This window comes from Caretta caretta, chromosome 4 (genome assembly GCF_965140235.1).
Source record: "Caretta caretta isolate rCarCar2 chromosome 4, rCarCar1.hap1, whole genome shotgun sequence".
Taxonomy (NCBI): Eukaryota; Metazoa; Chordata; order Testudines; family Cheloniidae; genus Caretta; species Caretta caretta.
Window position 1 is genome coordinate 125,282,913 of NC_134209.1, and position 24,796 is coordinate 125,307,708.

Here is a 24,796-nt window from a genome sequence, read left to right on the forward strand (position 1 = left end):
TGCTGTAATTACAGCTCCTGTTTCTACTTGCCCTGGGTTGATATGGAAACATTCCCAGACAAGGCGACAGTGTAGAGGCTTGAGTGACTGTACACTAGTAGTTTGGCCTGCAGGAGGTTGTTCACCATATATTAGCAGGAGTGTTGTAAGCAAGACACGAGAAGTAATTCTTCCACTCTACTCTGCACTGATTAGGCCTCAACTGGAGTACTGTGTCCAGATCTGGGCGCCACATTTCAGGAAAGATGTGACCTTTGGAGAAAACATGACCTATGAGGGAAGCTTGAAAAAAATTGGTTTGTTTAGTCTGGAAAAGAGAAGACCGAGAGGGGACATGGTACAGTTTTCAAGAAAAGAAAAGAAAAGAAAGAGGGAGAAACATTGTTTTTCTTAACCTCTGAGGATAGGACAAGAAGCAATGGGCAGCAAGGGAGGTTTAGGTTGGACATTAGGAAAAACTTCCTAACTGTCAGACTGGTTAAGCACTGGAATATATTGCCTAGGGAGGTTGTGGAATCCCCAGTACTGGAGATGTTACGAGCAGGTTAGACAAACACCTGTCAGGAATGGTATAGATAATATGTAGTCCTGCCATGAGTGCAGGGGACTGGACTAGATGACCTCTCAAGATCCCTTCCAGTCCTATGATTCTGTGCTCAGTAGCTTCCCACATGTACACACTTGTATGCCCTTAGTTAAGAGCTGGAAGCACCTGACCAGTCAGTGTTGAGTTCTATCAGACTGGCAGCCATGTTGAGCACCAGTTAGATCCAGCCCAGCCCTGCAGGGAGCAGATAGAGCTGCCAGGGGTAATCCAGGCTGAAGCTGTAGGTTGGATCTCAATACAGTCATCTGAAATTTTACAGAAGTCAGTGGGATTGAGCCTTGGAAAACAGCATAAAGGAGAAATCATAGACTGGAGGCCAGTTGTCTTTATGAGTTGTATTACATTGTTGAACCAAAAAAACCAAAAAACACATGAGCTCAGCAGTACAGTGATTGGCAGTTTTACTTGTTTGAAGTTCTGTATGTGGTCAGTATTGTGGATGCTGAAAAAATTGCTTATGTGGTACAAGTAAATGTTGTATCTGGTTATCAATATAACATTCAGGGTGACCCTGGGTGAAAGCAGAAGATCTCTGATTGTCAAAAGTCCCAATCCCTGTACTTATTTTGTGAGGTTTCAATATATATATTTTAGGGTTTAGGCCCTGTGTTATAATCTTTGTTTTCATCTTGAAACCTTGATCAATCGGTCCTTCAGCCCTCATATAGATTGCATTGATCACAACACGTCTTCCATTCTTCTCTTATCCTGGCCTTTCTTCTCCATGTGTGGCCATGTCTTTTCACAATAAAATCTCCCCATCTCTTTGGAGATGAGTCGAGTGGTCATTTCAGTTCCCATGGGTACCACTCGGCAACAGCTGCAGTCCATCGATTGTCAGTGAGCTTAACTATATGCCCAGCCCATCGCATTTTACTGTACTGATTTCAACAACGACGTCCTACATTCCACTCTACTGTCTGATCACTTCATTGGGGACTCGGTCATGGATTGAAATCCCCCAAATTCTTCTTTATATCTCTCTCTCCATGACAGACAGTTGTTGTTCTTCTATCTTTGTCAGCGTTCATGTTTTGCTGCAGTACAATATTGCTGGCAGTACTGTTGAGTTGAAGAGGTTGGCAAGTGTTGCCTTGTCCATTTTTCCTTGGAGGACGTCCTTGATAGAATTGAATGTATGCCAACCAGCTTTCTTTCTTCATGAGAGTTTGCCTTTCTGATCATGGCACATGTTAATTTCTTGGCCCAAATAAATGTATTGCTCAACTTCTTCTATTTGTTCTCCCTTGACTATTATTTGGGCTTTTGGCAAGGCATCAGACTGTATAAGTTTTTTTTAGAGCTGTTCATTTTAAGTCTGACTTGGCTGCTTTTTGTGTTGAGTTCTCGCAGTATTATTTGTAGTTTGGTAGTGTTTTTGGCAATCAACATGATATTGTCTGCAAATCTGAGGTGATTTAACTGCTCTCTGTTGATGCTAATTTCACCCTATCAGTTCATCCACCTCATTACCATTTTGAGGCAGGCTGTGAAGAGTTTCTGTGAAACTATGTCTCTTTGCTTCACACCTTTTTTGACTGGGATTTGAAGGGGAGTGTTGATCAGAGTTATATCTGGAGTGCAGTCAGAATTTGCTTCCTTTAGTAGTTTGATGTAGTTTTTGTTGATGCCCTGCTCTGCAAGAGCTTTCAGCACTGCATTGATCTCTACACTGTCAAAAGCTTTTTCATAGTCGACGAAGGAAATGCATAAAGGGAATTTGTACTCCCTTGAGCACTCCAGTAGCTGGTTTATAGTGAAGATATGGTCGATTGTGTTGAAATTCCTTTGCAAACCTGCCTACTCTCTTGGCTGCTGCTTGTCCAGACTCTGTGAGAGTCAGTTTGTTATTATTTTGGTGAAAAGTTTTTAGACATGTGAGAGCAGGCAGATTGGATCTTCACAATCGCCCTTCTTGTATAGCAAAATGGTGTTGGATTCCTTCCAGCTATATGGTATCTTCTGCATTTTCAAGTAATGGCTTAGCCTCTGAGCAAGAGTTTTCAAGAGGTCATGGCTTCCAGCTCTTATCATTTTGGTTGTGAGTCCGTCTTTTCCTGGAACTTTTCATTCCTTCATTTGATAAACTGCATGTTGAACTTTGCTGATGAGGACTGGGAGTATGCGCTCATTGGTCTGTTGAAGTGTTGGTAGTGGGACATTTATTTGAGACGTGAACACTTCAGTGTAGAAATCTTTGCAGACTGCTTCCATCCCAGTTCTGTCAATTACTGTTTTTCTGTCCTTGTTCTTCAGCACCGTTACCGTTGACCTGTACAACATCAATTCTCATTTGCATTTTTTGAGATTTCTGCGATCTTCAGTCATCTTTAAGAGCCTTTCATTTCGGTACTCCTCAAAAGTCCTCCTTTAGTCTTCTTCTTCATAGCTTGCAGAGGAGGGAGTACTCGAGTTTGTCACCATCATTTTGAATCTTCATTTTAAAGGAAAATAGCTACACTCTACTTTATTTGCAATATTGCGGAAATTGCAGATCCTGCAATATTAAGCTTCCAATGCAATTTTGATCTTAATTAGCTTACTTTGCACAGTCCACAACTTTGAATATATTTTGAGGTTTTCAAGACACACGTTTTTCGCCATTAGTACAGTAGAACCCCATTTCTGGGTTGGCTGGGTCACCCACTGTCAGCCCCAGGCAGACAGCTTTTCCAAATTACAGATATTGATATCAGTCTGTTATTACTTTTCCATGATTTTCCAACTCAGCCACAGATATTTGACAATCATCCCGTGATTCAAGTAGGGCCTTATAAATAACAGATCTCTAGTTAGTAATGTTTGTCTTGTAACTGGGGTGTACGTGTGTGTGTGTGTGTGTGTGTGTGTGTGTGTGTGTGTGTGTGTGTGTAAAACTGTCTTATGGTAAAGACTGGTACTGGATTCCTAAGAAGAAAAAGAAAGAATGATGAATTCTATTATAATTTCCACTTTTAGTATTTAAAGGAGACCTATAGAAAATCCAGCTGTAGTCTGTCTCAAGAATATGAATCCATGGTCTGTGCAAAGTCCAATAGAGGTGTTCTGTAGCACAGAATTGGTAAGTAAATCGACTTACCTCTTCTCTATGTAGGTGACACTAGGAATTAATTACTGCCCCATGTTACATAATCACAGGCACTGCCAGTGTATGTTAACATAGTTACAAAGATAGATTAGTTTTCCTCTCTCGCCTGGTGAGTGTAGATATACAGTACTTTGTGGTAATTTTATACCCTTTGTGACAGAAAATTAGCAGATCAGTTTTTGGTACTTTTGCGTATAGGGGGTGCAAGTGTTTGATGCACTTAGGAAGTTTTCTGATGGGCTTTCATTTATTTTTCCCCAGAATATGTTTGTGTTCTCTAAAATAGGTAGGAAAATCAGTAGTTAATATACATAAGACTGCGGTGATACATTAGGCCAAATTTTCATACAATGGAGTTATACCATGGATTAATTTGACCTGGCTAACTTCCAGTTTATGTCAGGATTACATGGAGGAATTATCACAAAGCTGCCAAAGTCACTGCTTTTGGAGACAATGGTGCTGATTTTACTCTGCCTTGCACTTTGTACGGTCACTTGCCCCTTTGCAAAGTGGGTTTTAAATACTAACAAAGAAGAAAACATTTGCTTTTCACAGAAGCAATTGATGGCATACACGGCCAGCCAGTGAAAAATCAAGCTCATTGCCTTCTAATTACCTCAAGCATGAATATTTAAAACCACTTATTGCATAAATAACCAGCCAGCAGAGGCTTGTCTACATCATAGACTTTTACCACCTTTGAATATGGCCGCTAAGAATCAAGTTGTCAGATTTGTTACAGGGCACACCTTTGTTGTCTGTGGAGAACGCCACAGATGACCACATCAGGTTCAAGTCTCTGCTCTGAATCAGGCAGAGCAGGAATTTGAACTTGACATGATGTGTGACATCATTTGTGGTGTTCTACATCAGGTTCAAATCCCTGCTTTGCCTGATTCAGAGAAGAGACTTGAACATGGGTATCCCACATCCCACCTGGGTTTCCCAGCCATCACCAGGCTATTGAATATTCTGGTGCAGGCCTCTCTCTCTCATGGGTTTTGTTGTTTATTTTTGTTTTGTTTTTTAAATAATTTCATAAGATTCTGCTTGAACAGAAATAAATGTCAAAACCTCAGGTCTCATTTTCCAGCCAGCCCTACTGGTTACGTGTTTTTAAAGGTGTAGTTAATTCCGCTATACATCACGCTTCCACCTTAATGCCTCTGGAAGTATTATGTCTCAAATAGGTGCAATACATCTAGGCAGAATCACTCCTTTCCCTTAGTCTTCAGCTAAACTCTTTGTATGTGGCACAATTTAGCCTTTATTCTTTCACCCTCACTTCTCCCAGTTCATGTTCCCTTATCTTTTCCTTCTCAGAGACCCACAGAGCCTGATCTTGAATTGGAAAGGAAATGTTGCCTGAGTGATGTCTTCAGCAACTTTAGAAAGAAGATTTATAAGGCTAGTCTCCACTACATAGTTAGGTTGACATAAATAGCTTTGTGTCGACCTAGTTCTGCATGTGTCTACACTCATATGTGTTTCCCACCAATGTAAGCGCCTCATTATGGTGATTCAGTAACACCCCTCCCTGAATGGTTGACCTACTATGGTTGACGCAGTGTAGATACCTCCTGACCTATGTTGACCCCAACAGTCCTCCAGCAGCTATCCCACAATGCTTGACACTGACCAGTCTGGTCACAACTGTGAACCCCCACTGCCCAGGGGTCACAGTGACCAAAAGCCACCAAGCCCTGCTTTAAAAACACAGCATATCTTTGAAATGTCTTTTCCTGATTGTCCAGCTTGGTGAGCACACCTAGCAGCTCTCCCTTGTTCATCTTGTTCATCTTTCTATGAGAGCAATAATGTAGCATTTTATTCCACCGGATACATTCCTCTCCACCTTCTCCATTACCATCCAGTGAGAAGGAATCAAAGTTTTCACTGACTCGGATGACCGTAAAAATGCAAGTAGTCAGTATTTTTCAAGCAGGAGAAGTTTGTGATCTTTCTTTCTTTCTTTCTTTCTTTCTTTCTTTCTTTCTTTCTTTCTTTCTTTCTTTCTTTCTTTCTTTCTTTCTTTCTTCAGTATTCCATAAAGATCTCCAAGTGGATGCAGAGAACACCAGCATAGTGAGAAAATAATAGTTTTTTCTAGGCCTCAGGGCAAACCCAAAGCATTCAGCTTGGATTTGGCTTTACATTCATCCTTTAAAGCGTGGCACATACTAAAATTTCCCAAAGACACCAAGCTATTCTTTTTTCTATTTTTCTTGGCAACCGAAAAACATTTTGCATAATGTGCTTCATAGCAATATAAGATTTCATAAATGATATGCATAGCCTCATACAAATTCAAACCAGCACAGGAGTTAATAAACTGATATTGCCAGAACTCCAGACCACAGCAGGGAAATGTCAGTCCTGTTTAAAGCTGGTTCATTTTTTTCTTTAAAAAGACCTCCTCTTTCCTTCCCCCTCCCACAAAATACTCCCCTAAAACCCTAAAATTTGGGCATGTTCAATTTCTACACTAAATAATTTTGATCTGATCACTTGGCTCTATGATTTTCCCCTTTGTTTAATATTATTACTTTATACATATAAATGTCTAAATAAATATGAGTTTGGTTTTATAGGAGAATGGATATGTTATTAAATGTATTCCTTAGGGGTGTGTAACCTTTGGTTCCTCTTTTCTGAAACTTATTTACAGGGATATGTTCAAAGTTGATCTAATTAATATAATTCAATTGGCACTTAAAGAGTCTATGCCCTACAACCATTTCCATTCTAGGTATCCATTACAGAGTTTTTTTTATCAATCATGGCTCTACTGCAAATTAGCTGTTGGATGATCTTATGTAACTGTTTCGGTTTAAAAATACAAATTTCATTATCATTTTTATTATATTGCCAAGTATGGTTGGAGAATTTTTATTGCTTTGTTTTTCTGAATCTTTTTGCATAATTCTCATCCCAAATGGAAAATGCTGTGTTATTATTTCACGTTTCTTCTCTTTTCTGTTAATCTTGGCCTTACTGCTTTTCTCTGGGTAGCAGGAGATTGTGTAATTGGTCTCTGAAATGTTGGAAGTTTCTTTTGTTGCCTATTTTAGCTCTGTGAATGAAAAACACAAGGCATTATGGGGCCTGATTCAATGTCCAGTGAAATCAATAGTTCCCCAGGGACCTCAGTGGTCATTAGATCATGCCCTTCAACTGCTGTGTTTCAGATTTTATGAAAAAGCAACATATTTATATGCATGCATCCGATGAAGTGAGCTGTAGATCACGAAAGCTTATGCTCAAATAAATGTGTTAGTCTCTAAGGTGCCACAAGTACTCCTTTTCTTTTTGCAGATACAGATTAACACGGCTGCTACTCTGAAACCAACATATTTATGAATCAGAATTAAGCCACCAACATTTGGTTTGGTTCTGCTTAATGGATCTGTCTTGAAGCAAATAGGCCTCTTTTTTCCTCATATGCTGTGGCTGTGTGATATAGTCATTTATTTTTATTTCATTGAGCAAATGATTCACTATCTTTCTTTCTTTGTTTAAAAGGAAATCAACATGTGCATCCATGAACAATTCTCCAACAGTGAACCAGTGTGTCTATTATATATAAAATAATGGAAATATATATATTAGTTTGAGGCTTCCAATGAACTAATATGAAAAAATGCTTTGACAAATGTCCTTTATATATGGATCCCCAAGACTTGGAAAAGGAGGAATCAAATTAACAGAACCAGTTTGTCTAAACCATCCAAGTGGTATTTAGTTTCTTTATTAATTTGCTGTTCTGAGACAGACAGTCTGTAGGTTAAGTCCCAGATCTTTCTATAACTTCCTTACAGCTTCTGAATGAGGGGCAAAACAGACACATCTGTCTAGAAGCAACAAATGGGTCATATGCCATTGCATATCTCTTTCTTATTTTATTCACATTTCCTAAAATCCCCATAACTTCAACAGCACTTAGTGCAGTCTACATTCGATTCGAGACTTCATTATTTTAGCATTAAATTTCTAGTTCACTATCTTCTTCTGGCTACATTTTCTAGAGCATCTGGGAAATGAAGATTGCCTATGAGCTTGTCGAAGAGAACATGCAAATGTGCACGCACAACAACTAAAATGTTTAAAGGGGAGTATGTAGATGAAGAAACTGATAGAAAATAGAATTTCATACATATATATTTTGTCTAAACCCTTGTTTATAATTTTTGCACTCTTCCTCTAAAGAAATATTATTTATTATTTGTATTGTAGTAACACATAGGGGCCCCAAACAGGGTCAGAATTCCATTGTGTTGAGCACAGTACAAACACCACAAGAGATATGTTTACAATCTAATTTGAGACAAGATGCAAATAATGAGCATACCAAACATTAAGAGAGAAAGGCTGGGAGAGGATAATGAGCAATAAATACAATCACATGGGTATATAAGTAGCAATTGCACAACCAGACACTTCCTGAATGTAACAATTTTTTATTACATAGATAAACAAGGTCAGCTTTCCCTGATTTATGTACAACCAAACCATCAGTGGTTGGCTGATATCTTCTAGACCAGCATTTCTCAAAGTGGGGGTTCTCAGACAACTGTAAGGGGATCAGGAGATCGGCAGAGGCTGGCAGGGTGCCCAACTGTGAAGGCTTTGTCTACACTGGCACTTCATTGGCAAAACTTTTGTCGTTCGGGGTCTTAAAAAAACATACACATGAATAACAAAAGTTTTACAGATGAAAAGCGCCGGTGTGAACAGAGCTTTGTCGGCAGGAGCGCTCTCCTGCCAACAAACAACAGTGACACTGCTTGGCTTTTAGCGATACAGCCGTTGCGGCACAGCCGTGTCACGAAAAGCTGTGTAGTGTAGCCATATCTGAAGGCAGCGCTGCCAAGCAGCAGCATCGAAGTAAAGCCCTGCTTGTCATGGAACGTGGCCTACCACCTCTGTAGTGTATGAAGACTGCCAGCCCCTGGTCTAACAGCAGGAAAAAATAGGTAGTGAAAATAAAAAATATACAATGCTGTAACTTCTGAAAATAATTTTGTTAAAACAATGGATAATTTTATTGTATGTGGCATGAAAAGGGGAGTGGAAGCTGACATAGATGGTGGAGAACAGGAGTTGTAAATGCAGTTAAAAAAAATCACCCCCCCCCCCAAAATAGTGCAGTTCTTATTAGGCATTTGGATTTACTTACGCGGGCTCAGAAGACTTATTTACAGGGACATGTTCAAAGTTGATCTAATTAATATAATTCAATTGGCACTTAAAGAGTCTATACCCCACAACTATTTCCATTCTAGGTATCCATTACAGAGTTTTGGCTCAGAAGACAATCCAAGTCCCCAGTGTGTTTTGTGCAGTGAAGTTTTCGCCAATAACTATCTAAAACCAAATAAACTCCAGTGACATTTACAAACAAAACACAATACATACACGGTGAAGTCTGTGGAATTTTTTGAAAGAGAACTTCATGAACTTGAGCAATAAAAAACTGTTATACATAAATCAGCCAAAACTCTGGAGGCATATTCGACTTTTAATTGCCAGGGCAAAGAAACATCATGCCATCGCTGAATCTCTTATTCCTCTTGCAACTAAAAATGCGTGTGAGATTATGATTGGCAAAGATGCTGCCACTCAGCTGAGTTCTGTTCCACTATCAAACGATACAATGAATCATCGTATTGAGGCTATGTCCAATGACATGTGAGAGCAAGTGGTTAAAAGGGAAAGATTAAAGAGAGCAGGTGTTTTGCCTTACAGCTTGATGAATCCACCTACGTGTCAGGTGCAGCACAGTTACTGGTCTATATTCGGTACATCTGGGGAAAACACAGTAAAAGACGACTTTCTCTTCTGCAAGGCATTGCCAACATATACTAAGGGAGAGGAAATATTTAAGCTCCTTGATGCCTCTATAATGGGGAAACACATTAACTAGAACAGCTGTGTAGTGATCTGCACTGGTGCCGTGAAAGCTATGTCTGGTACCAAGAGTGGGCTTGTCAGCGGACTTAAAGAAGTGGCCCCAGAAGCCCAGTGGACATACAACATGATTCACAGCGTGGGCACTGCGTGAACCATGGGCATGGGGAGGCTAGCCCCGGCCCAGCTCGGCCCACTTCTTCTGCCTGAGGCTCCACCCCTCCCACCCCCCTTCCCTTGCTGAAGCCCAGAGGCCCCCCCCACAGCTGCCAGACCTTCTCCCCCAGCCCTGGGCCGCCTGAGCGCCTCCAGTCATGGCGTGCCTCCAGTGCCGGAGCACCAGGCAGGCAGAGCATGCCCCACCAACCCCGGAGCACAGGGTGGACGGGCAACTCGTGCCTCCCCCAACCCTAGAGTGCTGGGTGGTGGTGCACGGCCCCACCCCCCATCCCGGAGCATTGGGCTTATGCCCCCCCCCCCAAAGCCCAAGTCCCGGCCACAGGCTGGCCTCCTTTAGTCCCAGCCCCACCCAGCAGACTTCCCGGAAGAGGAGGCAGCCTGCCTGGGTGGGGCAACTAGTGGCAAACAGGAGGGGGCCTTGGGGTGGAACATGGGAGAGCCATGTGGGGCTATTTGGGGAGGCACAGCCTTCCCCAGCCTATGCTATGTGCCACCCATGATTCACAGGGAGGCTCTTCCTGGCAGGAACCTGGATCCCTGTCTTAAATCAATTTTGAGTCAAGCTGTAGCAACTGTTAATTTTATTAAAGCAAAGTTGCTGAATTCCTGACTTTTTAAAAGTCTGTAGAAAAATGGTATCGGAGCATCAGCACTTATTACTGCACCCACAGGTTCATTGGCTGTCACAGGGAAGAGTTCTAATCCTCCTGTTTGAATTGAGAGATGCGGTACGTTCATTTATGATTGAAGTGGATTCTACCCTGAAGAAGCATTTAAGTGACATAAAATGGTTCGCACTACTCACATATCTAGCAGATACTTTTGATTATTTAGATGAATTTAATGGATCACTACAAGGAAAAGAAACAAACATTCTCAAACTCAATGACAAAATTAATGCCTTTAAACAAAAGCTGGCTCTTTGGAAGTCGACAACAAAAATTTTCAAATGTTTTCGATGCTGAACGATCTCCTGGAAAACTCTTCCAATGATAGGTTTCAGAGTAGCAGCCGTGTTAGTCTGTATACACAAAAAGAACAGGCGTACTTGTCACACCTTAGAGACTAACAAATTTATTTGAGCATAAGCTTTCGTGGGCTACAGCTTACTTCATCGGAGGCATAGAATGGAACATATAGTAAGAAGATATATATATATATATATACATACAGAGAATATGAAAAGATGGAAGTAGCCATACCAACTGTAAAAGGCTAATTAATTAAGATGAGCTATTATCAGCAGGAGAAAAAAACTTTCATAGTGATAATCAAGATGGCCCATTTAGACAGTTGACAAGAAGGTGTGAGGATACTTAACACGGGAAAATAGATTCAATATCTGTAATGACCCAGCCACTCCCAGTCTCTGTTCAAACCCAAGTTAATGGTATCTAGTTTGCATATTAATTCAAGCTCAGCAGTTTCTCATTGGAGTCTGTTTTTGAAGCTTTTCTGTTGCAAAATTGCCACCTTTAAGTCTGTTATTGAGTGGCCAGAGAGGTTGAAGTGTTCTCCTATCGGTTTTTGAATGTTATGATTCCTGATATCAGATTTGTGTCCATTTATTCTTTTGCGTAGAGACTGTCTGGTTTGGCCAATGCACATGGCAGAGGGGCACTGCTGGAACATGATGGCATATATCACACTGGTTCTCTGTATGTATGTATGTATCTATCTATCTATCTTCTTACTATATGTTCCATTCTATGCATCCGATGAAGTGAGCTGTAGCCCACGAAAGCTTATGATCAAATAAATTTGTTGGTCTCTAAGGTGCCACTCCTGTTCTTCTTCCAATGATGTCACCATTGGGGATATAAAAGAAGATGTAGGTGAACACCTCTCTACATGCTGAGCCCAGTTTTTGAAATATTTTGCTGATTGTGACCTAACTACATTTAACTGGATAAGAAATCCATTCGACCACCAGTTATCTCCGAATTCATATCTCACTTTGAAAGCTCCAGAGAAATAGATTGACGACTCGTGTGATTCCATTCTGAAGCAGAGATTACAATTCCAGCCTCTGGCTGACTTCTGGGTTTCCCTGGAAGCAGACTATCTCCCATTTGCAGTCACTTACTTATGCAAACCTGGTTTCTCCCCTTTGACTACTTGAAGAATAAATACCAGGCAAAACTGAATGTGGAGGATGATTTAAGCGTCTGCCTCAGGCCTTGGAGCCACAGCATCAGCTCTATCATTAAATATCCAAATAGTTGTTCATATATAGTTGTATATAAAGCCACAATACTTGGTCAATGTTATGATTATTACCACAATCAGTGGAAAAGGTTTCCAGCTCCCCAAGCTATCCTGTTGTCTATTTTTTCTTTTCAGAAAGTGTGTTTCTTAATAGTCCATACATTTGTTCCACAATTTTTGAAAGGCTTCAGGACCTTTGATACAGAGATAATGATTACATGCTTTATTTAGTGCTCTTATGAGTATGTACAGTCTTTTGTTATCACTTTGGGGGTGGAGGGGGGTCATCACAGCCTGAAATATTTTCAAAGGTGATCTCAGCAAAAAAAGTTTGAGAACCCCTGTTCTAGGCATTCAAGCAGAGGTGTAGGAGTATAAAGAAGAAAAGGGTGGGCTCAAGTTCTTATGTTTGATATAGTCCTATAATCCTGATATAAACACTCCCAAACTTTGGCAATCTTCTGACTTGGGGCCCTCATGCTGAAAACAGTTACATAAATGCTTAACTTTACATATGTGAGTCATCCTATCGAGTTGCATAAGATTGCACATGTGCCTAAAGATTAGCTGGAAAGATTAGTAACTCTTTCCAGCACTAGGGCTTAAATATGGATCTCAGCTTTGTAGCTTATGCCCATCCATAATTTTAGGTTCAAAGAAATTAGGAGTTTGAAATACTTTTTATTGTATTTATTCATTCTGAACAATTAGAATAGTGTGGTGGGTCGGAAGCATAAACAGCTCATGTTAACACACAACATTCTGTCATAAATAAAACACAGTAAGAGTTCTTGCACAAAAGGATAGACTAGGGCCATAATCAATGGTGTACCTCCAAAATTTGAACATGGGTTTCCTCAACCTTTTTTTGCCTTATCTCAGTTGGCAATATGTGTGACATTGTGAGGATAAACTACCCCACCCATCCACTAACAATAATCCCATCAATTCCATACTATGAGCCTCCCAATCCATCAGTCCTTCCAGCCCTAGTGTTGGTGAGTACACCTTCACATGCCATGGCTTCCTTTCTCCAGCTCATCATTAAAAGTCTTCTAAGGTGACTCCTCTACCTGCCATCTGTTCCTCACAGAAGCAGCAGTGGTTGCAAATGGATTGTCCTGTGGTCCCTGATTGTAGGATAATTGATTGGATGGAAAGCAAGTCACCACAGGTGTTGGCATGGGTGGTTGCTCTAACAGTGAAGTATGGGTCTTGAAAAGGAAAAGAAAGTCCCTCCCATAAAGAATTTTGCCATCTAAGGGCTTGGTCCTGGAAGAATAAGCATGTGAGTAACTTAGTCATATGAGTGGTACTATTGAAGTTAATGAAATAAAAAGTTACTAAAGTTACGTGACTAAAGTTACTCGTGCTTAATCTCTGCAAGATCAGGTCACTGGTAGACAATTTAGGTGAGAGACTGAAAACAACAAAAAGCACAGTGATTGAGTGGTGAAGTTTGTCATGCAGTTTGATAGCCCCATGATTACTCTAGGATTTTTATACATATAAATATAAACCAGACTTCAAGAGGCTTCCTGAAAGCAGTGAATGTTTCATATTTTAAACTTTTTGATTCTCCTCAAATTTCTCCAGCTCCTAAATCCATCTCTGTATTAACGCCTTACCTGATGGGGAGTGGGGGCACTTCACACCATACTAGGTAGGTATTCTTTTTTTCCCCCATTCATTTATATATTATAAAAATGCTTTGTTTCATTGAATTCAACAATTTATTTGTGGACCATGTTGCCAAACCTCTTCAGATGTATTGGATCTCCTTCCCCACTACTTATGGTCTCCCAGAATTTGTCTGTATGGCCAGATGTGGGAGCAGAGTCCACTGGTTGGTGGCATAGGGCTTGAGGGGCAATATGGCTCCAGGTTCCCTCCCAGTAGTAGAAGCCAATTCTGGGGAGTGACTTGCTGTAGCACCTGTAGGGACCTTCAGCAGCAATTTAGCCCCACCTCTTTCTCCTTCTCCTCATACACTGCTGGAGCAACAAGCAAGGGAGGGGAGGCCGATTAAATGGTGCATTCTCTGTGCACTCATAGGAGAAATAGAAGGAACGTTTCTCTTAAAGCAGTTTCCATAGCTGCAGAAATAGAAGCAGCACCTGTAATATGGCAGCTGCCTGAGTGAGCAGCAGCTGGCTAATTCTCCGCTGAAGGCTCAGCATTTGAACAAACAAAGCCAGTCTTTGCATTTTAGAGCTGTTCTGCAAAACAACTGCTGCCCTACCCCACCAAAAACATAGCAATGCCCATCTTCTGTGATCACAACACCTGCTTCCCATCTTCTCTGATCTCAGGTCTGTTTAAAAGATTTGGAGTGAGATTATTTCTTTCAGAAACACTGAAAATTTGACTGACTAATTTTACACAGGAAGTGTGTGTTGAGGGATCAGCAGGTCCCTTCGGCCTCTCACTGCCGAAATGGAACCCAATTGTTTGTTCCTTTAAAGCTCGGCTGGTTTATATTAATGTATAGTATCAGAGCTTTCTATGCACAGAAAACTGCTAGAAACATAGTCTGTTATCTAACGTTATCTTTGTTACTGATGGCTCACATGAGGCACCTCTACCATATCAGCAGGTGTAACTAAAATCAGATACATGCCGCTGAAGATCAGATGCTGTGTGCTATTTATTACAGCACACATATTCTGTTGGAGGCCACTTTTCCTTTGGGTGAAGCATGTATCAATTATTAGGTTATGTTTAATAAGATTAATAACCTGCTTCTTTCATAGATTTAGCTATCTACTTTTTGCAAATTCAGTTCATAATTAAATCTATCCAGAGGGCAGGGGAAACTGCTGAGGGATGGCACATAAACTTAATATTTAAGCAACGTAAATCTACTTATTTCCATTTAGAATTCCTTTACTACAATTTCTGATGCTGCTGAACTAGACCAAAAGACAACTATTTGTAAAAGCATTTTGCATCCATTGAAGAATCCAAATGAGTATTGTTATAGCTCACATTATTCCAGCATGCCCAGTGCTCTAAGTTGTAGCAGCAAAATTACAAACACATTTCAAAGCAATTTTACTCTTGACATTTTTTATACAAACTCAGTATTTGAAGTGCTGCTATGAGACCAACTATGCTAAAATAAATATGCATACACAATTGATTGAACTACTGCACAGGAATGGGTCTGGAATGGGCCAGAAAATCACTTCAGTATGATCATAGCTACTACTGTACAGTTATGTCAATTGTGTTAGGGGTTTTTTCATTAAAAATTTAAATACAAATTATATTATTTTGGAGGGGGTATTTTTGTCATTTCAAATTTTGGATATGCAATTTTTTCTGATTGATTTTGGTAGTCTTGCAACACTACGAAACCAGGGAAATATTTAATCAAATGTGATACTTTATATAATCAGAGAGCTTCTCGCTGTTGATTTCCAGGTAGCAGTGCAACCTCTAGGATGTTCTAATATGTACCTGCTTGTTCACTGATGCTTACAATCGTTGCTCTCCGTGCAAGACGACATTTTTATATGGGCTTTTATGGCCCTATTTTCCCCTACACTGAGGCTTGCAACAGAGCAAATCTGAGTACAATGGGATAGATATGCTAGGGAAGGAAGGAAGGTGCCTGAGAGTAGCTTGAAGAGATTCCAGGATCAATGGCAATGGAGCTTTTTCTCCTCACATGTGGTTAAGGTTGCAAGAAAGTTGTATTCCAATAAATGTTATTAATGGCATTGATAGAGCCTGACACTGCTCTCTTGGAGCCTGACCCCCACACCACTGACATTGGTGGGTGTCTCTTAGAGAGTTAGATAGGGGCCTTGATGTCCAACCCTCTTTTATTGTGCAGAGGGCCAGATTTACAAGGTATTTAGGTGCCTAAAATGCAGATGTGTGACTTGTAAATCCCACTAGGTGCCTGTTTTCAACTTTAGGTGCCTAAATACCTTTGTAAATCTGGTTCTGGGTGCTCTATGGACTAAAAGGAAAAGAAGGTCCCTTCCATAAAGAATTTTGTCATCTAAGGGCTTGGTCCTGGAAGAATAAGCATGTGAGTAACTTTAGTCATATGAGTGGTACTATTAACGTTAATGAGACAACTCGTGACTAAAGTTATTCGTGCTTAATCTCTGCAAGATCAGGTCACTGGTAGACAATTTAGGTGAGAGACTGAAAACAACAAAAAGCACAGTGATTGAGAGGTGAAGTTTGTCATGCCGTTTGATAGCCCCATGATTACTCTTGGATTTTTATACAGGGATTTAATACAAACCAGACTTCAAGAGGCGTCCTGAAAGCAGTGAATGTTTCATATTTTAAACTTTTTGATTCTCCTCAAATTTCTCCAGCTCCTAAATCCATCTCTGTATTAACGCCTTACCTGATGGGGAGTGGGGGCACTTCACACCATACTAGGTAGGTATTCTTTTTTCCCCCCATTCATTTATATATTATAAAAATGCTTTGTTTCATTGAATTCAACAATTTATTTGTGGACCATGTTGCCAAACCTCTTCAGATGCTATGTCTCTTAGTACTAATCTCTGTCTATAGATGGCACTAACCTCTCACTGTTTCAGGGAATCCAGTGAAGAACTTCTTGTCATATTCACCACATTTCTTGGCAGTTTGTATTTTATAATCCAGCAACGGGAGAATAAGATATCTCCTTCATCATCTGTTTCACCTGAACAGAAACATGCTACTTTTTGATTATTGGATCTGGTAATGGGAAAGAAGAATAGTTTGAGAGGTATAGATTTAAAGCAAGTGTTGTGGAACAGATGTTTTTGAAGTTTCTTTTACCTTGTAAAGATAAGTGAAAACTCTTAAAGAAGAGAGAGACTTGGAATGAAGGAAAGAAGCATTGAAAGAAAAAATACTGTAGAAATTGCCCAGCATGAAAGATGTGAACATTACAATATAAATTCTTTATCCCAAACTGTCCTTTCTTCATTTAGATTTCACCACCATCTGTGCATTTCTTCTAATTCTGTAGTCCGTATTCATTAAAGGGAAAATTAGTACATATTTCCTTAACAAATAAATGTTTGCATTCATTCCATCTTGCTTTTTTAGCTACTTTTGTAATGTAGCAAATTGTTCCAGAGACAGTAACTAAATACCTACACCCCAGATTCTACAAACACTTACCCGTGTGCTTAACTTTACTCAGGTGCATTGGCCCACTGAAGTCATTGGGACTACATAAAATAAAATTAAGCAAGTGTGAACATGTTAACAAAGTCCTCAATCTTATATAAAACAGGCACAAAAAATAAACACTGAAGACCTGATTTACATCAGTTTTATACTAGTGTGACTCTGCTGACTTCAGCAAAAGTACTCTGTATCACTGAGCTGGGCTTCTCCCCAGCTCCAGAGTATGCACTGCCATGCCCTGTCTTTTGGAAGCAGGTTTACTACCTTAATAGAGATTAGCAAACAAACAGAAAAAACTGTCTTAACGCATTCCTTAGCCTCAGGCTTCAGGGCCACTCCTCCCAGGGGCCTCTGGCACTCCTGCTCCTGGAAGCTTTCCAGTCTCAGCTCTTGCTTCCTTCTTGGAGCCGCAGCCCCTGGACTGCTTCCCTAGCCCCTTGCTCCAGGGACCCATCACAGGGGCTAAATCCACTCCAGTGTGGCTTTCCATCCCCAGGACACAGGCTGTCTCAGCCCATCAGCTGCCTAGTAGCAGCCTTTTGTCGGCCCAGGTACAGCCCAGCTTGCTTCGACTGGCTGGACTGGGCTCACCTGCTCTGGTGCATGGTATCTGGGCTTAATCTATGTCCAGGGGACAAGCTACCCTGTGTGCTTGTCTTCACGTACAGTGCTACAGTGGTGTAGCTCCACGGCTGTAGTGCTTTAGTGAAGACACTCCTATGCTGAGGGAAGAGCTTCGCCTGTTGGTGTAGTTAATCCACCTCCCCGAGAGATGGTAGCAATGTCAGCAGAAGAAACTCTCCTGCCAACATAGTGTTATCTACACTGGGGGTTAGGTAGGTATAACTAGATCGCTCAGGGGATGTGGATTTTTCACACCTCTGAGCTACATATTTATACCAACATAGATCTGTAGTGTAGATCTGGCCTGTGACACTCCTGATTTAAATTATGCCTGTATGAGTGAAGGCAGAACCAGGCCCTGAGTTGTTTGGTATAAACTTCTGTAGTACAAATGACATCATTATCACGGGAATAATCTGGTTTATTTTAAAAGTAGATAAATAATAAATAAGAATGTCATTTATTCATTAAAATTTGATAATGAAAAATCTTCGCACACCATTCTTTTGATCTAATTTCTAATGAGTGGAGGCAGGTCAAATAGCACTCCATTTATGTCTACATTGTTTATGTGAGATTGTTTCTGCTCCTTAGGTAGAGATGTTTTGCAACCTCAGTATACATATTAAAGACTATAGTAATCCTTATCCCAATCTTTTTTGAAGAAAAATGCCTCTGTTTAGTTTACTACCCCACCACTTTTTGTGGGATCTAGCCAAACCAATACTTCTTAAACTTCAGTGAAGTAGATATAGTAATCTTTTTCTTTATAATATCGAGTGGAAAATACCTTGCCACACTGATATTATTAACCTCTTATGGTTGTGAATTACAATAAACAACTTGTGGTTAAGAAAATAAGACCTAAACTCTTTAACGTTTGAACATTCAGCTTCTCAGGCTGAGACATTACCACACCCAACATGAGATATGGGATGTTAGGAGGAAAGATAAGGGGAGAGAAGCTTGCTAAAAATAGGTCTCCTATTGATAAAGGCCTGGTCTATAAACAGCTTTTGTACCAGTCTAACTAATATACTGGTATATTATTATTACTTATTATTTGTATTTCCTTAGTACCTAAGAGCCCCAGTCGTGGATCAGGCTGTACAAATGGAACAAAAAAAAAAAAAAAAAGGTCCTTGCCCCCCAAGAGTTTAAATATACTTATACCAGTATAGCTTATTCCCCTTCCTGTATGGAAATAAGCTATACCAGTATAAACACGTTCATACAGGTACAACATCATCCATGCTAATAGGACTGTACTCTTTTAACTATAGTAGTATCATTAAAGCAGTACAATTTTTGTTTGTACAAAAGACCACCACCATTTCTTATGAATTCTGAAAAACTTAGTGATGCTGTTTAAGCAAGCTGCCAAGCTGCCGAAATGATTGTGAAGGTCTTCACGCCGTTCTCTGATGATCTGTTTGCTAAGATTTGTCTTGTCAAAATAGGTAAACTTCCTTTTCCTAAGTTTTTGTGAGCGTGAATTGGATCAGAAATAGACTGACTAAAAGTGTAAGTAAATGATCAAATAATTTGATAGAATATTATAGAAACAAATCAGAAGATCTTGGATTTTCATTTGCTACCAATAAAAGCATTGATGTCAAAGACTTTTTGCAGTAGATTGTGTTTATTTCAAGTGTTGACCAACCATTCAATTTTACAGAAGTAAATAACAGTTTGAAATAATGCCCATGGAAGACACAACCGTGGCAGCTTCTATATTCTCAAAACCTGAAGTGTGTATTGATAAAATGGAAATGCATTGGGGAAAATTTATTTCACTTGCAACTCATTGAGTTCCTGCCATAAATGGTTAAAGGTGTTGAGTGGCTGTCGGGAAAATGAAAAGTTGAGCGCTCTATCAGCACCTCTGCAGTTCCAAAAGTTTAACTGCATTGTTCACTGTAAGACTTTGTGTGAAAATGTGCAGACAGAACTTATCATGAGCATTGTAGTATAGAGAGTGACTTTTTTTACATCAAACGTTTCAATCACTGCCAAACACAGCAGCATCTCTTAGAAGAGCTTGCCTCCAGTATGGATAGCTCTTACATCATGCAGAAGGGAGATGACTCCTTTGTGATGCTGTTCTTAAGCATTTCTTCTTTCTAGAAAAAAAAAATGGATAAGCAATGCAGTAGAGGGCACAACAGATCTTCAAGGAAAGTTTCAAGAAATGTCATTCTTCAGCCATGTTTGAGCATTTGAAATGATGCTGAGTATTTGGGAGGCACAACTACAAAACAGTTCCCACTTCCTCACTTGTAAGGACTTGATGGAGACACGTGGTGGTCTCTTTGGGGACAGAGCTCAGCATTTGGCAACAGAGATGTAAATCTGAGTACCAATTTGTTGATTTTCAAGCCTCCTAGGACAAATTCATGTTCTTCAGGACTTTGTTCTCATTTAAGGTTTAAAAAGTTCTCCAAGAATTTGAGATGGAACTCATTGAGTTGCAATGTGATATAATCATGATGGACTAATAAACTTGCCAGAGTTTTACCAGCACCTGACACGCAGATAAACCTGTCTTGTGTGAGTAGCCAAGATCTTGTCTATGTTTGCAATAACCTGTCTGTGTGAAGAGACATTCTTACCAGGAAACCTCAATAAGTCATACTGCAGGTCCAAAATGACTGATAGCTACCTCAACCTTAATGAAAAAAGAAAAGGAGGACCTGTGGCACCTTAGAGACTGACAAATTTATTTGAGCATAAGCTTAATGAAAAAGTGATCTCAACACAGATACATCAGATATACTTAATGGAAAGCAAAAAAAGTGTGGGGCTGGCTAGTCAAAGTGTATAACATACTTTCGGGTTCTGTAAAAATAAATAACAGAGCTAGTCAAAATTTATTGCAAGAAATTTTTATTTTTTATCAAAAAGAGCCTTTTATCAACAATAAATAATGGTTGTCATTATCAAACGTCCATTTTCCTTGAAACTTTCCAAGATATCTTTTATCCCCCAACATTTATGTTCCAAAACATTTCAATTTCTTAAAGAAACCTGTTTTTGCAGTAAATAAAAAATGTCAGAATTGATTTTTTTTAAAAACGATGTTGATGAAAATTTCACTACAAATTGTGGTAAAAAAAACCATTACAGAAAAAGGTTTTTACCACAATTTGTAGCAAAATTTTCATCAAATTCATTTTAAAAAAAATAATTTCTGACATTTTTAATGTGTGAAATTATGTGAAAACCAGAAAATATATCTATAGCAAACCCTGTGAAATGGAAACAACGTCAACATTTTTTCATTTATTTGTTTGCCTGTTTTTCAGCCAGCTGTAATGATGGGGGTGTCTGGCAGTGGACTCCATAGTGGGTGTCCAATCACTCATGTTTAGTTTTTGCATCCTATGTATTATAGTTGATGTAGTTTTTCTTTGGTTTCTCTGAATACATTTTTAATTAGAAGATTTTTAATTTTGGCTCTGGCTAAAATATCTCCTTGTCAAGGCTACTTTTCATTGTTGATTAATTAATGAAAAAAACATTGTATACATGACTATTGATGGAGAGGTGGATCCTGAGAAACACTGATGCAACTGGTTTTGTTTTGATTTATTTAATATTGAATTTAGGATCCCTTTTTAGCTAGTATTCATGTTATACCTGAAAGGACACACACACACACACCCTCTGACTGAAGGAGGCTCAGTGCACAACAAAACCTGATTGGCTGAAGGGGGCCAACAATACAGAAGCCTGATCAGGGCCAGGCACTTGCAAGGCTATAGATGGAGGAGCAGGGCTCATGCAAACGTGATTGATGAAGGAAGCCAAACAAACAGAAGCCTGATTGACAGGGGATGGTGACTGTAATGGCTGATTTGAGGGGAGTTCTGGTGCACAGAGGTATGGTTAGTTGATGGATGCCAGATTCGCATAAATCCTTCTCCTTGCAGTGCTGCATTTATCTGTCAGATTTTATCCCAATCGTTGCAATGCATGATCTGTGCTGTACCCTACTTGTGTTAATGGTAAGGTGTGTGAGGGCGGAGGAGTAGAGGGTATTTATTGCTGTGTAGCGTAACTTTTCACTTCCTTGGTTGGGGGGGGGCAGGTTGAGGGGGGAAGAGCGGGTGGAGAGGGAGGCAGGACTTGGGTTAAATATGTTGTATCTGAAACAACCCTAACTGCTTCACAGCAAGTTTGTTGTATATTAATAAATAATGGCTATATTTATTAGTGAAATGGGAGTACAATGAGACAATAATAAATTGTATTTTTCTGGTAACTGGGCTAAGTTGGTGTAGGAAGGCAGCTACACCATTTTTGTAACTGGTTTGTTGCTAGTGGTCTGTCGCCAGGCTTTGACATGCTTTCAAGGTTCCTTCCCCACTCTGAACTCTAGGGTACAGATGTGAGAACCTGCATGAAAGATCCCCTAAGCTTATTCTTACCAGCTTAGGTTAAAAACTTCCTCAGGGTACAAACTTTGCCTTGTCCTTGAACCCTATGCTGCCACCACCAAGCATGTTAATCAAAGAACAGGGAAAGACCCCACTTGGAGATATCTTCCCCCAAAATATCCCCCCAAGCCCTACACCCCCTTTCCTGGGGAAGGCTTGATAAAAATCCTCACCAATTTGTACAGGTGAACACAGACCCAAACCCTTGGATCTTAAGAACAATGAAAAAACAATCAGGTACTTAAAAGAAGAATTTTAATTAAAGGTAAAAGAATCACACCTGTAAAATCCGGATGGTAAATGCCTTACAGGGTAATCAGATTCAAAACGTAGAGAATCTCTCTAGGCAAAACCTTAAGTTACAAAAAGACACAAAAACAGGAATATACATTCCATTCAGCACAGCTATTTTACCAGCCATTAAACAAAAGGAAATCTAACGCATTTCTAGCTAGATTGCTTACTAACTTTTTACAGGAGTTCTGGAGAGCATTCCTGACCTGATCCCGGGAAAAGCATCACACACACAGACAAACCCTTTGTTCCCTCCACCCCCACCTTTGAAAGTAACTTGTCTCCTCATTGGTCATTTTGGTCAGGTGCCAGCAAGGTTATCTTAGCTTCTTAACCCTTTACAAGTGAAAGGGTTTTGCCTCTGGCCAGGAAGGATTTTATAGTTCTGTATACAGAAAGGTGGTTACCCTTCCCTTTATATTTATGACACATGCTGTACAATATATATATGAAATGAATCTGATATCCTATTATTAAGCTATGCCAGAAAGTGCTTCTGTAGGTGGCAATGGTATCAGACCATTCCTGATAGTGGAGTAGCATATCCTATGTTAGAAATAGTTTGTATCTGCCTTCATAATTTTTCAGACCAGTGCTATTTGTAAATATAGAAGAATTGGACACGTACCTAGTATTTGTAATGCGTATGAGACTTTCTAAAGTGATTAATGTTTTTATCCTGTGGAATTGGGACTTTTTCCCTTTTCAGTTCATGAGAAAATAACTAAAGAAGTGTTGTCAGTGTGCAGTCTTGTCTGTCATGAAGTCACTTATGCTATAGTCCAGGGGTTGGCAAACTACGGCCCACTGGCCACATCCGGCCCACCAGCCAATTTAATCCAGCCCTCGAGATCCTGCTGGGGAGCAGGATCTGGGGCTTGCCCCTCTCTTGCACTCCAGCCGGGGGCTGCTCCACATGCATGTGCCACAGCTCCCGGAAGCAGCAGCATGTCCCCCACTCCAGCTCCTACATTTAGGGGCAGCCAGGGTGCTCCGCGCGTTGCCCTGTCTGCAGGTGCTGCCCCCACAGCTCCCATTGGCCAGGAACTGAGGCCAATGGGAGCTGCAGGGGCGGTGCCTGCGGATGGGGCAGCACACAGAGGCGCCTGGCCGTGCCTCCGTGTAGGAGCTGGAGGAGGGACATGCTGCTGCTTCTGGGAGCTGCTTGAGGTAAGTGCCGCTGGAGCCTGCACCCCCGACTCCCTCCCATGCCCCAACCCCCTGTCCCAGCCCTGAACCCTCTCTCGCCCGCTGAACCCCTCAGTCCCAGCCTGTAGCACCCTCCTAAACCCCAAATCCCTCATCCCCAGCCCCACCCCAGAGCCCGCACCCCCAGCTGGGGCCCTCATTCCCCCCTGCATCCCTATCCCCTGCCCCAGCTCTGATTCCCCTCCCATCCTCCAAACCCCCCAGTCCCAGCCTGGAGCACCCTCCTACACCCCAAGCCCCTCAGCCCCAGCCCCAACCCAGAGCCTGCACCCCCAGCCAGAGCCCTCACCCCCCTGCCGTGCCCCTGCCCCAGCCCCCCTCCCACCCCTTCAGTCCCAGCCTGGAGCACCCTCCTAAACCCCAAATCCCTCATCCCGAGCCTCACCCCAGAGCCCTCACCCCCCCCCCCGGCATTCCAACCCCCTGTCCCAGCCTGGAGTCCCCTCCTGCACCCTGAACTCCTCTTTTCTAGCCCAACCCCAATTTCATGAGCATTCATGGTCCGCCATACAATTTCCATACCCAGATGTGGCCCTCATGCCAAAAAGTTTGCCCACCCCGCTATTGTCTCTGGGTTGCTTAAGATTCATGACCAGCATTACAAGCATTTCCCCCTTTTTCCCTCCAACTGATTTCAAATGGCTTTCAAGAAAGAGTGTAATGACTGATGCATGACTGTACCAGTCTTTCAGGTGTGTTATCATCAATGGCATTTTGCGTGATTATAAAACTCAAGTGAGTGAAAAAAGCTAGAGCACATATACCACTTTTTCATTGTTTGCCTAAGGCAGGGATAATTAATTATTTTTGTCAAGGTCCAAATTTCTTTGTCAAGGTATAGTCGAGGTCCAGACACCAGAGAAAATAATACAAAAATAATAACAATAATGATGATAAATAATTACAAATATTTTGCAGTCTGTTCAAAAGCATCTGGCAGTCCAGATTTGGCCCATGATCTGCCTATTGACTACCCTTGGCCTAAGGGTTTGATAAGTACAATGCATTCCTGCTATGTATTTGGCTTTTTTTTTTTTTTTTGCCAGCTTCCTTTGTCTTGGGAGTCAATTGAGTACATAATTA